The sequence below is a fragment of the Hylobates moloch genome, unplaced genomic scaffold (genome assembly GCF_009828535.3).
Source record: "Hylobates moloch isolate HMO894 unplaced genomic scaffold, HMol_V3 SCAFFOLD_13, whole genome shotgun sequence".
Taxonomy (NCBI): Eukaryota; Metazoa; Chordata; class Mammalia; order Primates; family Hylobatidae; genus Hylobates; species Hylobates moloch.
This window is the reverse complement of record NW_026652288.1, coordinates 91097185-91110190: the sequence shown is the minus strand read 5'-3', so window position 1 is coordinate 91110190 and position 13006 is coordinate 91097185. Positions and strand designations below refer to the sequence as shown.

General features: G+C 36.5%; 1 long non-coding RNA gene across 4 annotated transcripts in view; it reads right to left on the bottom strand.

Annotated features, from left to right (window-relative positions):
- LOC116481280 (uncharacterized) overlaps positions 1–13006 on the bottom strand; it is a 209640-nt gene that overhangs the window by 190860 nt on the left and 5774 nt on the right. For 3 of the 4 annotated variants that reach the window (XR_009209277.1, XR_009209278.1, XR_004251461.2), the window contains exon 1: positions 5394–5755. The exons of the other annotated variant lie outside the window; for it this stretch is intronic. This is a non-coding gene — a long non-coding RNA (uncharacterized LOC116481280). Of the gene's footprint in view, positions 1–5393; positions 5756–13006 lie in introns of those variants that run through there. 4 annotated transcript variants of the gene reach the window in all.

The following is a 13006-nucleotide window of genomic DNA, read 5'->3' as shown; positions in this document are numbered from 1 at the left end:
GTTATACAGGTAAAGTTGTGTCACAGGAGTTTGTTGTGCAGATTATTTCATCACCTAGGTATTAAGCCTCAGGTATAATTCTTTTTTTTTTTTTTTTTTTTTTTTTTTTTTGAGACGGAGTCTCGCTCTGTCGCCCAGGCGGGAGTGCAGTGGCGCGATCTCGGCTCACTGCAAGCTCCGCCTCCCGGGTTCACGCCATTCTCCTGCCTCAGCCTCTCCGAGTAGCTGGGACTACAGGCGCCCGCCACCACGCCCGGCTAATTTTTTTGTATTTTTAGTAGAGACGGGGTTTCACTGTGGTCTCGATCTCCTGACCTCGTGATCCACCCGCCTCGGCCTCCCAAAGTGCTGGGATTACAAGCGTGAGCCACCACGCCCGGCCGCCTCAGGTATAATTCTTAATGGCTCTTAATGGTTGCTTTTTGGCATTGAGGAAATCAGATGAATTTCTAAATATCTTTTTTTAAAAAAAACAGCATACTCATTTATTCACTACTCTGAGAAGCCTCCAGTTTACTAGAAAGGTACGGAATAAATACGACAAGTTCAGAGGATTTTGGAACCTTAAAACCATTTTCTAATTATGTAAGCTACATATTGTTTAATCACTAAAAGTAATTAAATGACAAAAAAGTTTATATAAAATAAGGTACCTAACAAAAAGCTTTTTGCATTTAGAATACCAAGACTTACCAAATTTGGAAAGATGCAACCAGAAAAATAAGAGAAATGAATCCAGAATTTCCCACATTTGAAGCATAGTGTACATGCCTTGACAGAAGAGAGGTTATATAAATAACTTAAAAACCCTAATCTCAGTCACAAGACACACAGTTTCCTTTGTGTGTCACACAGAGACTCTGTTATACCTTAGTGGAAGAATCTAAACAGTGGAACTTACAAGCTTTGAATCAAAAGATCCCCAACTTTAACACTCTAAGTACACGTGGTGCTTAAAAAGTCCGCAATTCATATAACTTCCATTAGCCAATAATGTAAGATTTTATGCCCTCCAAAATGCCGCTTAACAGTCAAGCTGACCTTATATTTTGAAATGTATAATGGAAAAGTGCATGTAATTTTTTTCAAGTCGTATGGTTTTATGAATTAACTAACAAATCTTTTTTTTCCTTTTTGTGGAATTTTTTGTCTGATTTTTTTTTTTCTGAGAAAATGTGTGTCTGATTGAAAATTTCACATTTAGTATTTATTCTAAGTTTCCAGACCACAGATTTTGGCATTACTATGAAAGATGTTATGAGGCTTGGTACTGGCTTTATATTTAGCTTATTTCGTTGGCTTAAATAAGGACATTAGTTGTTAACAATGAAACTTAATTCATATCAGGTGAACTAGGAACTACATCTGGGACTTGTTATAACTTGATGTTCCATGGGTATATTTCAACAAGGAAAGGAAAAGCATTTTAAACCACAGCTCTGATTCAGAAATGATTCTGAATTCAGTTGTTCTGTAGCATCTTGGACCTTGTCCATGTATCAATTATGACACATCTCCCTCCCACATCTTGCCCTCCCAATTTGAAATAAGCACAATGTGTTTTTATCACTCTCCAAGTATTTAAATTTGCATATGGTACTCAAAAGCATTTTGTTTTTCATTTGCAAACTTCAGATTCATATTTTTCCAAATAATGTGTCTTCGTGTGAAGAATTACATGTAGAACATTTTGTTGGTAAGAGTTATTTGAATTATTTACTGGCTCTTTTTCAGTTCCCTGGAAAACACGGAGGGTGCTCTCACTATTTGTCTGGCTTGTCTGGCTTTAGCACAACTAGATTTGAAAAATCATGTTGGAATGTGAGTCCAAAGCTTCAAAATTTGTGAAAGCAGAGTGTTATCCCAAAAGTGTCAAGCAGCCAAATGGTACCAATTTCAACAATGGTGCTAGAGTGTTTTTCGGAAAGATAGTTTCTGTTTTAAATCCCCGCTTTTTTTTTTTGTCCAGCATCTACAGTTGTCCCAGAACAGGACAAAGAGCCAGCAGCACCTAAAGCTTTTATCTTTTACTTTCTCTGGAAAGTCACTTGACATTCCTGCTGCATTAAAAAAAATTTTATGTTATTTGTTTATTAGACCCATTGATCGGACATAGTTTTGGGGGGTAGATTAGTATTTTATGAAATATTACATGTTTAGAAAATGTTTATATGTTTAGAAAAATAATAAGTACATTTTGTATTTATGTATAAACACAAATCTAAAAGATCAAAGACATGATCTAGGTTGAATATTATTCATCATTCATTCATTCAAAAATATTTATTACATATATACAAGGCAGTTGCCAGGCTTTGTGAAGAAGTATAAAGATGAATCAGACACAAATCTATTCTCATTTCTTCCTATTAACATTACTGAAAAATATACAGATAGCTAAATGGGGATAAAGGAAGGAAAGAAGGAGAGAGAGAACAGGAATGATAAAAACAAATGTGGCAAAATCTTAATGATTAATAAATTTTGAAATAAGAGTATAAAGGAGTTTTTTGTATTATTCTAGATTTTCTGTATATTAGATATAATTTTAAAATTAAGTTTTTGAGTGTCTGCTCTGGAAAAAAAAAGTAGCTCAAATATCTAAGGAACAGAGAGTTTGTGAGGTTTAGGGTCCTACTCAATTGTGGAAACTTCATCTCAAGTCTCTTCACTTCCTTACCATTTCTGAAATCATTCTTCAATGTTGGAGTGCACTCAATAAATGTATAAACACTGAATCCTTATTTCTTTTTTCCCCTTTGGAATCCCAGTTTCCAGGGAGTATGTCTTTAGGTCAGACCACAAAACTATTGTAAACTGCATATACAATATACAAGAGAATACAGAAGGTACACTGTTGTCAGCAATTGTGTGTAAGCCTCATCAACTAAAAGGCAGTGGATTTGGACTGATGATTTCTTTTGCCATCTACTATCATTTAAACTGTCTATCCTCACTCACAAACTGTGAGCTGTTGAAAACTGGGCTTTTATTTTTCTCATCTTTATACGTCCAGCAGAGACCCTTGCATGCAGTAAGTGCTCAATTTATGTTTGTTGGCTGCATGAGTGAATTAATATAGATTCAAAAGTTTTTGTGCCTGAGATCTTCAAATTGATTTCTTTTATTTTGTTTTTTTTTTTTTTGCACTAACACTACACCGATCTTCATGGGTCTGAGTTAGTCCTGTCTGTAAAATTTGATCAATATGATGTTTTTTATAATAGCCTTCTTAATTAGAATTGCAGTATGCAAACTATATTTAGGATATGGTATACAAGGAGTTTGTCAAAAGGAAAGCAGACTTGAAATCTGGAGAATATTAGTGGTCAGCTAATATATTTAACATGTGGTTAAATATTTAGTATGTTTGATTGTGTCTCTTTAAAATGAAAGCCCTATATTATGTATATATTTTTGAAATGACATTTGAATAAAAATGTAAAAGGCATCTAAAGAGATGACGGGCACTTCTGGACTTGGAAAACCCCTCAGGTTTGATAACAACATTTTGAGTCATCTAAATTCATACCTATTATCACTTAAGTGAGCACTGATGCTGGCACTGGATCTTATACACATATTCAGATTTTTGTTTCCCTCATCATTCTGAAGGTTATCTCTCTGGTCGCTCTGAAAATCAGGTGACAACCATTTCCCATGATGCTTTAAGGGCTGTCAAACTGTCCATCAAGCTGTCACCTGACCAATCGTTCCCATGGTTCTTTTAGACTTCCAGTATGATAAATTGAAAGGGACTATTATCTATCTGTTGTGAAGAGGAACTGTTTGGGCTTTGATAAGTTATCACTACTCCCAGGTGAGAGGCTGCTGACAGCACATCAAGGCAAAACAACACATACAAACACTGAACAGGGGAGCACAGGTTTACAAACATCTGTTGTCATTATTTATTACTTTCCTTTGGCTTTAAGTTTCTGACTCATCCTTAGATAATTCAAGAACAGATATTTTGCTTTCTTACTTGCAAAAACAATTACAGCTCTTTTCATCTTAGGAGAAGAATCTTAAAATTGAAAATACACCTTCCTACCTTTCTGGTTCATGGCACATAGGCTTTCTACCTTGTACCTAACAAGTTCTGTGTTCCTGCTGATGACATCATTTACTTTAAAAAAAGTATTTGAGAATAAATACATTTCACTATAACAAATACATGAATTTGGGGGATAAATATAATAAAATTAATTACTTATGCCTCAGAGGTCATTATTAATGTACCACTTTATAAGAAATATGAGCTGGTTTTAATGTTGGCTTGTATTAATTTCTATTTTAGAATTTATAAGGTCAAATATTTCATGAGAAATAATGTTTATGACTTATTTTCACACCTTCAATTTTTAATTGTTCTGAAGTATACTAATAGAAACATGAAAACTTGCATTTGTGCACAAGGAACATGAATAGAGGGAAAGATAGTCCTCAGTGGACCAAGGTTGTAGTTAGGATTGGGATCAGGAAACCTAACTATAAAGGCAGGGGGAGGCTTGGGAGGCAAAAGTTTTCAGACGGAAAGCTGTCTGGAAAGTAGGTATATTTTATCAGAGCTACAGAGACAATTTTACACTTAGAATGTAACTCTTTGGACATGTATATCTAAATAGGAGTCAATAGAAACTTATGTATTAAGGGCTGAATTCTTGAGTCTTTACTACTTGTAAACATAATTTTACTCTTTAGCAGTTATTCTCTATTTTGTGATTTGTCCTTTTTCTCTTTTTTCTCTGCTACTCTAATGACACGTGCTGACTGGTTTTCCATGTGGCTCTGTGCCCTTACATGCTATCATTATATGAACAACTAAACGTGCCCTTTGGGGATCACTTAGGGAAAGTAATCTGTTGTTATTTATTGAGGTTTTTAGCAGAATAAAAGTACTGTAGTTGGTTGCTAACATCACCACCTTGTGTACAAATATTTTTTTGCATGCAGTTTCCTAATGTCATTAAGCAGTATTGTAATTTCATTACATAGTAATGTAGCATTTCGATTATAGACATTTAAATAATTTTGTAATTCAAAATTGGAAAATAATAAACCATGGTTTATTTTTAGTCCCTAGTAATTAGTTAGCCAACTAACACTCCTCTGAACTCATACACGAAGCAAAAATGCCGCAGAACCCTTATAAACTGGGAATTGGTCAAAATACTCTTTAAAACAATGACTTAGGAATTCAGAGTAAAAAAGGCAAAGAAAGAATTAAATTCCTAAAGATTCATAATAATACCAATAGTACTTATGGCTAGTGCCTAGGGCATCTAATTAGTGAACCCCTAATTCTAACAAATCTAGTCTCTAATTCTGGCAAATCTAACTGAGGCATTTTTAGCTCACCCAGTGGGCTAATATTGGAAATTACTACTTACTTCAAAGTATAATTTTGGTCTCTATCCAAAGAGTAGAACCTCTTTATAAGTTTCTGAATGTCAAACTTCTTTTTCTAGCAGCTTCTGGCATGTCAGAGCTCCACAGCAAGTTTTATAATTTTGACAGTCCTTGGAGATCAATGAAGTTGACTGGACTCCATTACTTTTCCAAACAGAAATACCTTGCAGTCCAATGAAGGAAGTAGTGGCTAGAGGGGAAAGGACCAGAATATTCAATACGTTTGTCCTAGGTCCCAAAGGAGGCAAACAAATGTGTTCCCTGTTATTCTTTCTCTCACAATAAAAATTTTAGACCATTTCTAGAAAAAAGCAATTTTGCATTTGTATTTTTGTGTTACTTCTTTCATAGTTTGTCTCCCTTTTGGTAAGTGAACTTGTTTTAAAATGTTACACGTTGTTGGAAAGTAGCATGGAATGCTTCTTTTAGTTCTAGAATTTTCCTACTTAAAGGTAAAGTTTGATTATATGGCAAAAAATTAAAAATGCTGCTAAGGATACAAGATAAAACAGCAATCTAAAAGAGAGAAAGAGAGAGAGAGAGAGTGTGTGTGTGTGTGTGTGTGTGTATGTGTGTGTGCTCGACAGCAAGCCTATGAGGTTGGCAGGGCAGGGTAACCAGTTTTATAGATGAGCAAATCAACGATAAGGACAATGCAAATCATACACATGTGGTAGCACAGCCAGTAAACAACCCAGTCCGTTCAGTGTTATGTCCTCTATACTACTTTTGTCCTTAGGGACTAGTACAGTACTTTAGTAATATGGATATTAGGAATAAAGGCCATTTTGTTAGAAGTTTCACCCATTTTTCATGGAAGTCTATCCGTATAGGATTCTGTTGAAAAGTCAGCCTGGTGCCATACTGTCAAACACAGAAGTAGAAATTCACCACTCAACTCCTTATGTTCTTAACTTAGAATTAAACACAGAGTCATGTGAAAGGTGTTTCATTTAGCTCTAACAATAAATGAATGTGTGCACATTTATATGCATGGTAAATATGCAGAACTTACATATGAAATGAAAATTTTTGGAAATGTACATAAAAGGAACAAAAATCATAGACACTTCCTTGTGGATATTATTTTAGAAAGCTTCAGGCTTTCATCCTGGTGTTACTTACTTCATACTAAACAGTCACTTCAGATGTATGGTGTTTGAAGGGGGCCAACCACTTATGATCTTCATAGGAAAAAATAAACTTGCAAAGTCTTCAGAATGTCTGGTGCATGTTTTCCCATTATGTTGAATCTACTTATGTTAAGCAATGTGACCAAACTGAATACAGCCATATGTAAAACTGAGATTCATTGAACTATTCACCTTTTTGATTGATTACTCATATATCTACAATGCTGCGACAAAAATGACAAATAATATTGCCACATTTTAATAAAGATGACTTTTGAGATTACAAAAATAGAATTAGATTACATACATTTAAAAAATCTCATTTTAATTTTTAAATTTACACAGGAAAATAAAGAGTACTACTTCGTGGAAATTGCTGAACAATTTCGTACTTTTTTCAAAAGATTCAGAGAACAAAACAGATTTCTATAAGACAAAGTGCAGCCAAATGTTCTCTTTGGCAAATATTAGAACTCACTTCTATGCCTGGGACATTAGGAAAATGCACTTGAATAAAGATAAAATTGAACAAACCTATCACTACCTAGAAAAGAAAGAAGTAAACAGTGGAGTTTATCTAAGCTAACTTTATTTCCCAAACTCAAAATCATAACAATAAAGTCCTTTACATGAGCAACTTTGTGACCTGAAAGAAGAGGCTGTCTAATTTCTTTCCATGCATCAAGCCAAATAAATGAAGGGAGAAAATCATTCTTCTCTGTTGGCCTCCTGTGTAAAATTTCTTTTCTTATCATCCCATCTAGTCATATCTTTCTGCAGTCTGAATTACCCTCTTTTCCTAAGACTGGTAAGGCAGTGAAAGGATGTTTGTTCTGCTAATTAACTTTATTACCCTGATAACTCCCTGCAGCCTTTGAGGAAAACAATTACCGTTACTCCTTTTTTCCCCCACTGGCAAAAAAAAAAAAAAAAAAAAAAAAAAAAGAAAAAGAAAAAAAGACTATTAATTAGAAACGAGGCCCAGGTCCCTGCCATGTTATCCTGCCACGTTCCCAGGCCCTCGAGCAGGATAGCATTACATTGTCAGTAGTAATTTAGCTCTCATCTGTCTCTGCTAATTATTGTCACATTCATCAAATTCATCAACAAAAGTGCTCTCAGAAGGATTGCATATTTGCAGTTAATACAGCATAAACTGGTATTACCCATCACCACATTTGTGATGATGAGAGGGACACAACTTATTCATCCCTAATTAGAGCAAGCTGGGTAATTAATTATGCATTCCGCCTTATTACTTCTGAGTTCCCAGATATTGTTTGTCTAAAAAGGGGGAGAAAGCAGGAGAGAGAAGCCTGAAAATGCAAAAAAAAGGGTGATGTGTTTTGTCACATGCGCTATGCCATAATTCCCACCTGACAAACTAGCTGAATCAGTGGAAAATTGCGAGTTGTCAGCAGCAGAATAAACTGCTGTAATAGCTGATTAATGATCAGCACCTGTGACAGGTGCTGTACGGGACTGTAAACTTGGTTTGATTAACAGTCACTGGACGAATAAATATTAGTGACAGTCAGCGGAGAGCAAGTTTGCTTGTTTTCTTCCCTGTTAACAAATTGCACGCATTAAAGTTATTGATATTTCTGTCTGAGACACTCTATTTTTTTGTAGTTATCTGGCAACATTGGCAGTGAGTTTTAATGGATCGTGTTGGTTTCCGTTCTGTTATTTTATTTCAGAACTAAATTGTATTTTGACAAGATGACCTATAGGGGTTTAAATTCACCAGGTGTGGAAGAAAGATTAAAAAATAACAGGATTCACACTTGGTTTAATTTATGCTCACCTGCTAGTAATCTGTGTGTGTATTTGTGTGTGTATACATATCCACATACATACATATATTCATTATACCCATTTACATGTATGTACAATAACTATTAAGGGATGTTTATGCTAAAAACCATAGTCACAAACATATAGATATGTGATGTTCGCTTGTTTTTTAGTTTTAATTGTTTCTTTCCCCCTTCCTTGCATTGGATATTTTCCCTGGAAACATTGGCAGTGTGAGTTATCCTAACCCCATGTCTCAATCCAGAACTGAAGGGACCATTTTCCTGAGGCAGCTATTCAAAATTGCTGCCAGCTTAATTGTTTCTACTGAATTGACCAGTTTCAAACAGATTGGTCAAGAGGTGATTAACCTGTTTGAGCTAACTGGTGATTAACCAAGAGTCGAGTTATGTGCACAGGCAAGCAAAGTATAAGTAATGAAAGGAACCCAATTCATTTTATTTTACTTTTTTAATTAATTTTTTTTTTTAGGTCATAGTCAAAGAAGCTATTTGCCTTAACTGTGGTTCTTTTGGATTCTTGAATTATATATGGAGAGATTAAAATTGTGGATTTTTGGAATCCTAAAGACATAGAATCAAATTGTGGTCCTGCTAACTAGCTGTGAGTTTGGATAAGCTACTTAACCTGTCTGGTCTTTCCGTTTTTGCCGTGCAAAGTAAGGGCATTTCCAGCTTGTATTATGCAGTTACTGAGAAGGTTAAATGAGATAATGTATGTAAAGCACCCTAGCATGGTGCCTGGCATAGACATGGCTCAATGATTAACAATTTAATTACTATTAACACAACAGTTTGAAATTTGAATAGTCAGATTATTCTCATATTCTGTTTCATATGATGAATTGCTTTAACACCAATTAAATTAATTTTTTCTCCACAGACTCCAAAATAACAATGGAAATTAAAAAGCAAAACAAGATTACGCTCATTTGTTCCTGAGTAAAAACTAAGATTAGTAATATCCCAGGGTAGTAGATATCCCAAGGTGCTACTCTAAGCTATTCAAATACTTCTTAGAGGTACGAAAGTTGCAACTGGTCAAGCGAGGTAAACTTTTTTTTTAAATAGAGATGCCAGGACCCACCACTAGGTACTCTGATTCTATTCATTTTGGGGAGCCCCTTGCTCATGGGCATGTTTAAAAAGTTCCTGGGCCCGGTGTGTTGGCTCATGCCTGTAATCCCAGCACTTTGGGAGGTCGAGGCAGGAAGATCACATGAGGCCAAGAGTTCGAGAACAGCCTGTCCAACACAGCGAAACCCCTTTACTAAAAATACAAAAATTAGCCGGGCATGGTGGCATAGTTGTAGTCCCAGATACCTTGAGAGACTGAGGCAGGAGAACTGCTTGAATCGAGGAGGTGGAGGTTGCAGTGAGCTGAGATCACGCCACTGCACTCCACCCTATGCTACAGAGTGAGACTGTTTAAAAAAAAAAAAAAAAAGTTCCTCAGGGTGATTATGTGTGTGTCTTCAAACTTTAGAACTGGGGATAAATACATAAAATTAGAAATTTGTGTCATGAAAATAAAAACAGTAAACGTTCCTTCGGATGATGGAACTATTAATGTGAAATGGATGTCTAGAAACTTACATACATCACATATGGGAGCTTTATCGTTAGCTAAACTTGTTACTTAAAGTATCATGATTGAAACACTTTTTTTGTTGTTAGTTAATCCAGTTGAGGAGAAAAAGATCTAATAATTCAGACAGTAAGAATGATATTCGGAATCTATCAGCTTACTTTATACCACTCATTAGAAGTGCAGGGTCAATTGCCTTATCTCACTGGAAAAAATAAACCCAGTGGTGGTGGCCAAAACATTTCTGTGGCTGACAGACGAACTAAGTGGTGGCAGGGCTGACTGGTGATTGTGGCATGCTTCCAAGTGGATATCCTGCTGCACAAATGGTGACAGGGAGTTAAGAGACCAAATATTCCTGCCATTTGGGACATATAAACATGGATAAAAAATTAGGTAATAGGTAGTCTATGCCTGCTTCTTTCTGCACTTTGTTACCTAAACTTTGCTCATCCTTGGTGCGTATGAGTCTATGGTTGTAGTAGGGTTCATTGGTCTATCACTTCTTCATGCTGCTTGTGGTCAGAGAACCCAGGTAACCACATGAAACAAAGTGGAAATTGCTTGTTTGACTAGAACATTGATATTCCAAATTATGTTACAGTTCCCAGAGAATCAGCTCATTCTCTATCCAGTTTTGCATCTATATTCCAGAATTCCTGTAGTCCTATAATGTCTTAATTTAAATGTTAACTTATTTGAAAGTATTGAATTATACTTTATCAAGTTTGATAAAAACAAAAAAGGTATTCTGCCTCTGAGAATTTATTTATTTTGACATAGGGTCTTACTCTGCCACCTACTCTGGAGTGTGCTGACGTGATCACGGCTCACTGCAGACTTGATCTCCCAGGCTTAGGTGATCCTCCCAGCTCAGCCTCTTAAGTAGCTGGGACTACAAGCGTGCACCACCACACCTTTATTTCTTATTTTTTTATTTTTTTCAGTTTTAGTAGAGATGAGGTTATCGCTATGTTGCCCAGGCTAATCTCGAACTGAGCTCAAGCAATCCTCCTGCCTCAGTTTCCCAAAGTGCTGAAATTATAAGTGTGAGCCATCGCACCCAGCCCATCTCTGAAAATTTAAAGAGGAAAAGTCTCACTTGGCACATGGGAATTGGGGATGGGTCCATAGGGAATGCCTCACTTCATAGGATGACTTGACCCTAATGGAGTTTTCTCTGGTCCAGAGCAAAGCATGGGCAAACTATTACCAGTAGGATAATTTGGCTTGCCCTCTATTTTTGTAAGGTCTTGCAAGCTAAGAAAGGTTTTTAAGTGGGTAAAAAAATAAAAATATTTTGCAATATAAATATTATATGAAATTCAAGTTTCAGTGTCCACATACAGTTGTATTGGGACATAGCCATGCTCACTGGTTTCCATATTGTCTGTGTCTGCTTTTGTACTAAAACGGCAGAGTTAAGTAGTTGCAACAAAGACCATATATTCTACAAAACCTAAAATATTTACTATTCGGTCTTCTCCAGAAAAATTTTGCTCGTTCCTGCTCAAGAGTAGTGTTTCTCAAATTTTAGAAATACCTGGGACAAATACATACAAATTGTCTGGGATCTTGTTAGACTATAAATTCTTGATTTAGTAGGTCTACTCTGCATTTCCAACAGGTTGCCTACTGATACTGATGCTGCTGGCCTGAGGACCATACTTTGGGAAGCAAGGCGTTAAACTGTGACCCTCATCATAAACATGCAAAAGCAGTTAGCCTGCTCAAGAACAGATCTTTTAAGAATGAACTCATATTAATTAAGTGCACAAGGTTGATGCAGAAGCCTAAAAATCTAATTTATTAACCTGTCAATGAGAAATACAATAGGAATATTCTGTTCCTATAGACATGGCACTTGGTATGCTGAATTAGAGCAGAAGATTATTTTATCTCGCTCTCTCACCCAGGACAGAGTGCAATGGCGAAAGTGCAATTCATGCAACTTTCGCCTCCTGGGTTCAAGCAATTCTCCCGCCTCAGCCTCCCAAGTAGCTGGGATTACACACATGCACCACCATGCTCGGCTAATTTTGTATTTTTAGTAGCGATGGGGTTTCACCATGTTGGTCAGGCTGGTTGTGAACCCCTGACCTTAGGTGATCTACCCGCCTTGGCCTCCCAAAGTGCTGGGATTACAGGCATGAGCCTCCCGGCCCTCTATAAGTCATTTTTGAGTGCTCTTTCTAGAAGTCCTGCTCTAGCCACTCTAGTCAAAGAGAACCGTCTGTGATTGCAGGAACTCTATTCCATTTCTCATTTACATCACATAGTGATTCTCTAGTCATGGGAATTATTTACTGTTTATTATTATTCCATGAAATTATGCCATAGCATTTTAAAAGATTTTCCTGCAAATTTCATTTTAAGTATGTCTTAACTCTTAAATCAAGAGGAGTAGCATTGAGAGAGAACTGGACCTGTGTCCTAGTATTAATCACTGTGAGACCATGACCAAATAAGTGTCCTCATCAACAAAATGTAGAGGAGAGATTCAGAATTACATGATTCCCATGGACCCTTCCAGTTTTTTTTTTTGTTTTTTTTTTTTTTGAGACGGAGTCTTGCTCTGTCGCCCAGGCTGGAGTGCAATGGCGCGACCTCGGCTCACTGCAAGCTCCGCCTCCTGGGTTCACGCCATTCTCCTGCCTCAGCCTCCCGAGTAGCTGGGACTACAGGCACTTGCCACCGTGCCCGGCTAATTTTTTGTATTTTTAGTAGAGACGGGGTTTCACCGTGTTAGCCAGGATGGTCTCGATCTCCTGACCTCGTGATCCGCCCGTCTCGGCCTCCCAAAGTACTGGGATTACAAGCGTGAGCCACCGCGCCCGGCGGACCCTTCCAGTTTTAAAACACTAATTTCAACTAAATTTTTTCCAGAAGATACACATAAAAATGGAGTTCATTTTCTTATTGCCACATTCCTGATATGTGCTGCATTGTACTTTGGATCTCCATTGAATTTTATGTCTTTTTTTCTGATGTTCTTGTGACTTGTTGACAAGTCTGTTCTCAGTTTTCTTCATTAAAAAAGAACACTCTAAGACAGA